The sequence below is a fragment of the Apodemus sylvaticus genome, chromosome 18 (genome assembly GCF_947179515.1).
Source record: "Apodemus sylvaticus chromosome 18, mApoSyl1.1, whole genome shotgun sequence".
NCBI lineage: Eukaryota > Metazoa > Chordata > Mammalia > Rodentia > Muridae > Apodemus > Apodemus sylvaticus.
The window spans coordinates 56,496,889-56,504,383 of NC_067489.1; the positions used below are offsets into that span (position 1 = coordinate 56,496,889).

A 7,495-nucleotide genomic window follows, 5' to 3' on the forward strand; every position below is an offset into this window, starting at 1 on the left:
CTTGGGCCTCTCAGAGAGCAACCATGCTAGGATCATGTCTGTAAGCACACTATAGCATCAGTAACAATGTCAGACCTTGAGGCTTCCCCTTGAGCTGGATCCCAATTTATACCTGTCACAGGACCTCCTTTCCCCTAAGCTCTTCTCCATTTTTGTCCCTGCAGTTCTATTAGACAGGAACAATTCTAGGTTAGAGTATTTGACTGTGAGATGACAACCCCATCTCTCCACTTGATGTCCTGACTTTCTACTGGAGATGAACTCTAGAAGTTCCCTCTTCCCAGTGTAGGGCATTTTATGTCAGGTCCCTCCCTTTGAGTCCTGAGAGTCACTTCCAAGGTTTCTGATACATTCTAGAGGGTGCATGATACTTCCATGTCTATCAATTTATTAGTATCTAACATGGAAAGCTATGATTCTCTTATACCACCTAAACTTATCTAACTACTCTGATTCTAACATTACTAAAATGTTGAAATATCCATTTATCCAAAATAACAGCATAATTATAAAATTGTCTTAAAGTAATGCATGACAACATCACTTTTCTTTACCAACTCAGTTTCCCAAATAAAACTATCTGGCTTCCAAACTAATTTTTGGAAAACTCTGGACACTGATCAACAGTTTTATTCCTAGATTCCCTAGTTTTTTTTTTCCAATCTCTATAAGTATTTAAATATGGAGACATTAAACTTCTTTCTCATCTACTTATCCTAGATATCAGTTCTGTTCAGATCTCAGAAACTACCAAATGGGTTGACCAATGTACAAGAGGGAAGGAAATACACAAGATATAAAAATTTTTGACAAATATCAATTACCTTAAAATAATTTATTAGTTTTAATGAAAAATGTCCCCCATAGATTGATAAGTCTCCCAAAGTTAGTGTTATCGCTGTTTAGAAAAGTGAAATGAGGCCTCCAAGGAAGTAGAGCACTGGTGGTGGGCACTGAAGTGTTCTAAGCCAAACTCACTTTCAGCTACTCTGTATAGCCTGAGATCAAACTCAGTGTAGCCATTTAGCTTCCTGTTTTTGCTTGTTACCAAGTCATCCTAACTGTGGTGACCTGTGTGGCCTGGAGCTGTCGATGAAAATTACCTCCTTAAGTTGGTTTTGCCAGATATTTTATTTCAGCAATGATAGACTTCCAAATTCATTTTTTCTACTGAAGAGATTTTAAAGTACAATGCTAATATCAATTAAAATAATTTCTTAGTTAAAAAGCACATTGATATAGTTTCCTATAGGGTTGATATTATCCTGTACAATTACCTAATAAGAAGACCAGCAGTCTTAAATAACCCGGACCCTGAGATCTCTCAGACACTGAGCCACAAATCAGGCAGCCTACACCTGCCGATATGAGACCCCCAACACATATACAGCAGTGGAATTCTGGGTATGGGCTCAGTCAGAGAAGATACACCTAACCCTTGAGAGACTCGAGGCCCCAGGGAGTGTGGAGGTCTGGTGGGGTCAGGGTTGGGGAAACGATACCCTCTTGGAGACTGGTCGATGAGGTATGGGATGTGAAATAATCAGAGAGTGGACCTGGAGAAGGATAAAGTCTGGACTGTAGAAAGAGGAATAAAGAATAATTTTTTAAAAAGAGAGTGGACAAAAAGGTGTGCAAGTATATTGTCCATATGATTCACAAAATAAATATTTGAGAAACATGAACAAACAAATACATCAGTGTTGTTTTTCAAAATTTTTCATTTACAAAATTCTTATAAGCATCTCAGCAATATTTTTGCAATAATTGCAAGGTGATTCTTAGATGTATATATTGCTACAAAATAACTAAAATAATTAAAATAACATGGCCAAACAAATTCAAACAATGACTCAAAAGACTTGTGTGCTCTTAACCTCAAAAGTTACTGGGACACCTTTCTTATTCATCATGGTGTGTTGATATCCACTGAAGAATGAGAGAGAGAGAGAGAGAGAGAGAGAGAGAGAGAGAGAGAGAGAGAGAGAGAGAGAGAGAGAGAGAACATTTATTGCTATATCCCATCCTGTAGCTGAATGTAGCTACATAAGCATGCTATTAGAAAAGAGACTATTCTGAGTGATCCTTAGATAATTACTACACAGTGTGACCCCCCCCATGTCACACCATTACAAATAAGGAAAAGCTTGGCTAGTTGTAACCTAGAAAGCAATAAAATATGTTGAATGGATGCCTCTCAAGTGTGTGATAAAAATGCATCTTACTGCCGCTGGCAATATTGTCCCTGACCTCAAAACATTATTGAAGAGAGACCCATTGAATGTTTTAATTTCCTCATAAACTGCTGATCATGTTGGTTCAGACACGCCAGATGGCAGCAGGAGTGATAAATGGTGTTGATGCCTTAGGAGAGACAGACTGCTAAAATTATATTATATTCAGCTGCAATTTTAAAGCATGCACTATAATTAAAAGTGGTATTCCATAACAAAATGACACACCCCTTCATTTAATAAAGTGTTCAGTGGGGACAGTAAAAGTGTGGTTTGTTTTGTTGAAGGTGATCTATTTTATTTTTTCTATTTCATTTCAGTAAGTTTCCCAGATAGGACCTCACCTCTGACATTACTAGCAAGCCAGTCACAGATTCTAGATCTGAGAGCAGATGAAGGAAGACCAGCAAAACATGGATGGATAGATGTTAGAGCCAGTGAAATATAATAGAAAGGCCAATTATATCAAAAATCACTTAATAACATGCATTCTTTTCTAGGGTTTGAATACAGGGCTCAGTGATTAAGAGCACTGGATGCACTTCTAGAGGACTTGTTAGATTTCAAGCACACGATGTACTAATGTACATGCAAGAAAGAATAACAACAACAACAACAATAATAATAATAACGTAATTTGAGAAGAAATATTCAAGAAGTTGAGCTAGTTTCTCTTTGAACCAGTATTTTGAAAGAATATTCATATTATTTGAAAATATGTTCATTCTGATAAAATATTCTAAAATGTAGACTCATTCTAAAGGAATGCTGTATATTTCCATTTCTTTTGATGAAATTCAGTGATTACAATTTCCCTTCAATGTTAGTTTGCTTTTCAACAAATCAATGTAGATTTTCTCTTTTTTTTTTTCAAAATAACCTATTCTGTTTTATTAGAAAACAGGTAGAATAGAAAGGGTTTCTTCCAAATAAATAGGAAGCTTTGATAATTTACAAAGAAATGTCAAAGCATGCTTGAAGCAAGACCCTGCCCATAGTGTGGGGTCTGTCCTCTGGGTGTACCACCAAACCTGCGTTACTTCATATACTTGTCCTACTGGCTAGCCAGAATCTTGGCAGAGGCCTTGGTGTCATAAAAGAGCTCTCCAATCCTTTACCCAGGCACTTTCTCAATGCTGTCCCCTGCATTGATCTTGGGCAGCAGGTTTGCTGTGGTCAGCAGCTATACCAAATGCCTTAGAGTGGTCTTGGTGACAATTTCCCAAAGGTGGTTCAGCGCCTTCTTGCTGATGTTGATGCCTTCCGTCTGGGTTCAGATCTTCATGATCTTCTTTCATCTGTGCCATATACAGCATGGTCCTGATGATCATCACCAGGTCCAGCAGTCCCAAGAAGATATCCTGTGGAGAAGTGATATCTCAGTGCCCTTGATGACACACTTACCTTGGTTGGATGCAAAGATGACAATGGGCGATGGACGACTCCAGGGCTCAGTGCAGGTGGGTAAAACACTTGATATCCAGCATGTGGACCTCATTGACAAAGAGCACTCCAGGGACCAGCTCTGTAATGCCCTGATCAATGTATATGTTCACCACCTTGTTGATCCCTCCTCACAGTTTATCTGTGATCTCTGCCCTTTTTTGTCTTAATTAACTGGTCCATCATAGGACAGAATATTTTGGACACCCTGAGGTAGTACATTGGCCATATCCAGGTCATTCAAGGTCACATCCTATATGATTTTCTTTCTTTTGTGCACATCTCCCTTTGGCAAGGGATGTACTCTTCAGCTTGAAGGTCAAATTCTGTGGTGTAGGTATCACATATGCCTTACTGCTTCACAATTCCACCGTTCACTTCACTGTAAACCACATCTCCAGCCTCTACCCAGTGTAAATTCTTAATTCTTCTTTCAACTTACTGCCTCACTTTTGTTGCATATGAAAGTAGTACTTGAGTCTGGAACCCTGAGTGACTGGGGAGGACACTTGGTACTGAAGTCAGTGCTTCAGTCGTGGCCTTGAGATGAACAGAGCATTGACGTGTTTCATACAAGTTTGCCATATTCAAAGCATCATAATATGTACTATAATGTGATCAGCCACATCTTTTCTATAATATCAGGAAAAATGTCAGGATGTAAATGATTTTTTTCTTCATTATTGTTGTTCAGCAAAATAGAACTTTCAAGCTCTTTCAGTAAGCTACATGTTACAACTCAACCAGAGGGTGCTAATAAATAATAATAATAATAATAATAATAATAGTAATAATAAATATCTCTTGTATGTTTAACCTTACAATCTGCATGAAGATGGTGATTTTATTTCACTTATATAATTAAAACTGTATTTTGAGTGTAGGGGTTCTGATAATGAGTCAAATAGTAAGCACATATCACTAGTAACTCACCTGAAGAAAAAGAAAGGGTTCAGTTTATTTAATTTTGAAACTCTGTATTCTTTGCCAAGGTTATCCTAAAGTGGGGAAGTCCTCCATCAAATGGAGGCTCCTTACTGGTGCACCTGAGGGGACTTAATAGAAACCATATGGATAAAATACAGTAGATTCTTGTTTAGGAGTGAAATTTCAGAGATGAGTGCCACAATCCATATTGGGCTTTAAATCCTATCAGATGTTGGTTAGTTAGCTCTGCAAGCCTTTGACCACTCTTCCACTAGTGAAGCATGCAGGTGACCATGGTAGATCTAAGGCTTTGTAGCTATGTTTGTGTTTAGTTTTCCTCTTTGGTAGCATGCAGAGTGTCTTATAGTACTATCAGCTCATCTAGGTAGCCACCAGATCAACTTCTCCATGTTCAATGTGTTAGATGTTGTCTTAGGCAATAGGGCCTTGCCAGCAGTTTGTAAAGATCAAGATTGGCATAGGTTAGATCATTTGGGGGCTACCACATGGCCCCTTTGGCAAACAACTCATCAGGTTAACCAATTTTCAGAACTGGAGTCTTCATTTGGCAATCTGAGATGGCCAGATGTAGCTTCATCTACCCCATTCTATTTGGTGATTGGTGATTCTATTTAGATCACCTTCATATATGTATCTATTTTAGAAAGGTTCTGTTGTATTCATTTTCCATACAGTCCCTCAAACAGCCCATAGTTTTAGCTGTCCTCCTCATATTACCTTTTTCACCTCTTTTTCTTCACACCCCTGTTTGATTCTAACATTTTAGCCTCCCTCCATCAATCCATTCATAGACATTCATATCATTTCCCTTCCTAAGATGATTCATTCCTACCCCCAGGCACTTACTCTATACCTATCCTCTGTAGTTATATGGATTGCTTATTGAAGATTTAACAGCTAACTTCCACATATAGGTAAATACATACCATATTTGTCATTAAATGTTCTAGTTACTTCATTCAGGATAATTTTTTTTTAGATCCATCAATTTACTTGTAGATTTCACCTTTTTAACAGCAATGCAATATTCAGTACATAAAAGCACCATAGCTTAGTTTTTTTTTATTTGTTAAATCTCTTCATCTATTGACGTCTAAGTTGTTCATTCTAAGTTGTTTCTAGTTTCTAGCTATTTTGAATAAAGCAGCAATGAGCATGGTTGAAAAGGAGTTTCTATAGCAAAAAGAAGCACACTTTGAATACAGCCTTTGCCCAAGAGTGGCGAAGCTAGATATTAATGTAGATCAATTACCAAATTACTCATGAACTACCAGACTGATTTCCATAGTGCATATTCAAGTTTACACTCCCATCAGCAATTGATAAGTACTCCACTTATACTCTACCCTTGCCAACATGAGATATCACTTATTTGTCAAGTGGTAAAAGATTTTTATCTCAAAGTAATTTTGATTTCTGTTTCCCCTGGGACTAAGATGTTGAACATTTCTTTACACACTTTTCAGCCATTTGCATTTTCTCTTGTGACAATAATCTATAGCTGTACCACATTTTAAAATATATCTACTTATTATCTTCATGTCAATGATTTTTAGTTCTTTATATAATTTTAGATATTAGCCTTCTATTACATGTATAGTTGGGTAAAATTCTTTAATCATTTGTAAACTATGACTTTATTTAATTCATGTTCCGCTTAAACAGAAGATTTTTAGTTTCATTTATTAATTGTTCTTAGTGCCACTGCAATCAGTGTTATTGTCAGAAAGTCCTTTCTGTGCCAATAAGGTCAAGACAATTTCACACTTTCTCTTCTATCAGATGCATGTGAATGTGTATTCTCTTCAATGTATATGGCCTTATGTTGAACTTTTTGATTCATTTGGAGCTGTGGAAAGGTACCACTGTACCGTTAAGGAAATTAACAACAAAATTACATTCTTCTTCACCACTGCACCTTTCTCATCAAAGAGGCTAGTTGTCTGTACACAGGAAACTACAACTATACAACATGCCTAGAGTAAGAGATACCGGAGTACTCTGTCCTGAATGGGATGTCTCCATCAATTCTCTCCATTCACATAAAAAAAAAATTAGTTTTCTTCAATTAAGTCTTACAAAGGACACAAATTGCTCTTAAGTCCAGATCCCATGCCCACCAGAAGATGGCCATTACAAAGTATAGTTGCTGTTGCTGTTGTTGTTTTTGTTGTTGCTGCTGTTGTGTGTTTTTGTTTGTTTGTTTTATGTGTGTATATGTGTGTTTGTATCTCATAATGCTTTGTCTGGGCATGTTTCTCTGTTCTTATCAGTATACATTGTTGCTTCAAATTTTGTATTTGTATTTATTTCAAACCAGTATCATCGACATTTTATTATGGGGGATGTGGAAGTCAACCTTTGATGAAAAAGTGGGATGGAGAGCTAGGCACCACAGACTCATACTGATCTGGGAAGTGTCCTGATCTGACACACATGCATCCAAGATGGTTCCTGAAACACTGGTGAGACAACCAACAGGCACCATGGCAAGGGAGGTGGCTGCATTGCCTGTTTTCACAGAGGTCTTCACAAATGACTCCTTCTGAGTAACCTCATCAGGACAGGCTTTCATTGGAATAGGATGATGATGGGACAAGATAGAATAAGTCAATTATTTGCTTGAGATTTATTCAAAGCTAAAGGGGTGGGCATAAACTCATGTCTGCACCCTGATGCTTGTCTCAGTAATCAGAGTTGCTGGTATTTGTCATGTGACTCTGTTGCCTCTCAACCAGCCATCTTCAGTTCTGTTCCAACACCCTATGTTAAAGTTAATTGTTTTCCAGAGTGGTTGTACCAATTTGCAACCCCACCAGCAGTGGAGGAGTGTTCCTCTTTCTCCACATCCTCTCCAACACCTGCTGTCT

The 7,495-nt window shown here is 37.6% G+C and overlaps 1 pseudogene; it reads right to left on the minus strand.

The window, feature by feature from the left end:
- Positions 1-3,270: 3,270 nt before the first annotated feature.
- LOC127668476 (ruvB-like 1) lies at positions 3,271-7,200 on the minus strand (annotated as a pseudogene).
- Between the last annotated feature and the right edge of the window lie 295 nt (positions 7,201-7,495).